This window comes from Schistocerca americana, unplaced genomic scaffold (assembly GCF_021461395.2).
Source record: "Schistocerca americana isolate TAMUIC-IGC-003095 unplaced genomic scaffold, iqSchAmer2.1 HiC_scaffold_1029, whole genome shotgun sequence".
Classification (NCBI taxonomy): Eukaryota; Metazoa; Arthropoda; class Insecta; order Orthoptera; family Acrididae; genus Schistocerca; species Schistocerca americana.
The window spans coordinates 12501-15000 of record NW_025725079.1 but is presented as its reverse complement, the minus strand read 5'-3'; the positions used below and the strand labels follow the sequence as shown (position 1 = coordinate 15000).

The following is a 2500-nucleotide window of genomic DNA, read 5'->3' as shown; positions in this document are numbered from 1 at the left end:
CGATCTCAAGCGCCTCCATGAATTGGCGGACAAGCTGCTTGTGGGCAGCTTGCCGCCGTCGGCACTTGATTGCCTCAAGCGTTCGGTCGGGGAACATCCTGATGAGCTCTTGATTTACAAAGAAGAACCGGGCGTCCCTCTCGAGGAACAGTTCGGCCTCTGCCTTGGCGAGCGACAGGACTTCTTCCTCCGTCCACCTCGCGCGATGCCTCTCCGTGACGATCTCCGCGTTGGCGGCCGCAAGATGTTGGCGGCGGCGATGGACCCCGAGACCGTTCTTGGTTGTGAAGCTGCGGTGGCACTCACTACAGGTATACATAGCTGTAAGTAAGTAAGTAAGTAAGTAAGTAAGTAAGTAAGAGAGTCATAGTTACTCCCGCCGTTTACCCGCGCTTGCTTGAATTTCTTCACGTTGACATTCAGAGCACTGGGCAGAAATCACATTGCGTCAACACCCGCTAGGGCCATCGCAATGCTTTGTTTTAATTAGACAGTCGGATTCCCCCAGTCCGTGCCAGTTCTGAGTTGATCGTTGAATGGCGGCCGAAGAGAATCCGCGCACCCGCGCGCCCCCGGAGGAGCACGCTAAGGCGGACGCGGCCTCGCAGCAAGGAAGATCCGTGGGAGGCCAAGGCACGGGACCGAGCTCGGATCCTGCACGCAGGTTGAAGCACCGGGGCGCGAACGCCGCGCAGGCGCGCGCATCCTGCACCGCCGGCCAGCACGAGGCCAACCAACGGCGAGAGCAGACCACGCCCGCGCTAAACGCCCGCACTTACCGGCACCCCTACGGCACTCACCTCGCCCAGGCCCGGCACGTTAGCGCTGACCCACTTCCCGACCAAGCCCGACACGCCCCGATCCTCAGAGCCAATCCTTATCCCGAAGTTACGGATCCAATTTGCCGACTTCCCTTACCTACATTATTCTATCGACTAGAGGCTCTTCACCTTGGAGACCTGCTGCGGATATGGGTACGAACCGGCGCGACACCTCCACGTGGCCCTCTCCCGGATTTTCAAGGTCCGAGGGGAAGATCGGGACACCGCCGCAACTGCGGTGCTCTTCGCGTTCCAAACCCTATCTCCCTGCTAGAGGATTCCAGGGAACTCGAACGCTCATGCAGAAAAGAAAACTCTTCCCCGATCTCCCGACGGCGTCTCCGGGTCCTTTTGGGTTACCCCGACGAGCATCTCTAAAAGAGGGGCCCGACTTGTATCGGTTCCGCTGCCGGGTTCCGGAATAGGAACCGGATTCCCTTTCGCCCAACGGGGGCCAGCACAAAGTGCATCATGCTATGACGGCCCCCATCAACATCGGATTTCTCCTAGGGCTTAGGATCGACTGACTCGTGTGCAACGGCTGTTCACACGAAACCCTTCTCCGCGTCAGCCCTCCAGGGCCTCGCTGGAGTATTTGCTACTACCACCAAGATCTGCACCGACGGCGGCTCCAGGCAGGCTCACGCCCAGACCCTTCTGCGCCCACCGCCGCGACCCTCCTACTCGTCAGGGCTTCGCGGCCGGCCGCAAGGACCGGCCATGACTGCCAGACTGACGGCCGAGTATAGGCACGACGCTTCAGCGCCATCCATTTTCAGGGCTAGTTGCTTCGGCAGGTGAGTTGTTACACACTCCTTAGCGGATTCCGACTTCCATGGCCACCGTCCTGCTGTCTTAAGCAACCAACGCCTTTCATGGTTTCCCATGAGCGTCGATTCGGGCGCCTTAACTCGGCGTTTGGTTCATCCCACAGCGCCAGTTCTGCTTACCAAAAGTGGCCCACTTGGCACTCCGATCCGAGTCGTTTGCTCGCGGCTTCAGCATATCAAGCAAGCCGGAGATCTCACCCATTTAAAGTTTGAGAATAGGTTGAGGTCGTTTCGGCCCCAAGGCCTCTAATCATTCGCTTTACCGGATGAGACTCGTACGAGCACCAGCTATCCTGAGGGAAACTTCGGAGGGAACCAGCTACTAGATGGTTCGATTAGTCTTTCGCCCCTATACCCAGCTCCGACGATCGATTTGCACGTCAGAATCGCTACGGACCTCCATCAGGGTTTCCCCTGACTTCGTCCTGGCCAGGCATAGTTCACCATCTTTCGGGTCCCAACGTGTACGCTCTAGGTGCGCCTCACCTCGCAATGAGGACGAGACGCCCCGGGAGTGCGGAGGCCGCCGCCCCGTGAAGGGCGGGGAAGCCCCATCCTCCCTCGGCCCGCGCAAGGCGAGACCTTCACTTTCATTACGCCTTTAGGTTTCGTACAGCCCAATGACTCGCGCACATGTTAGACTCCTTGGTCCGTGTTTCAAGACGGGTCGTGAAATTGTCCAAAGCTGAAGCGCCGCTGACGGGAGCGATTATTCCGCCCGAGAGCATCCCGAGCCAACAGCGGCGCGGGTCCGGGGCCGGGCCAGGTAGGTCCGTCATCCGGGAAGAACCGCGCGCGCTTGCCGGGAGCCCGAGCGCCCAAAGGGGCGAATCGACTCCTCCAGATATA

The 2500-nt window shown here is 59.4% G+C and overlaps 1 pseudogene; it reads right to left on the bottom strand.

The window, feature by feature from the left end:
• Nucleotides 1–2500, bottom strand: part of LOC124558665 — a 7612-nt pseudogene that overhangs the window by 4374 nt on the left and 738 nt on the right.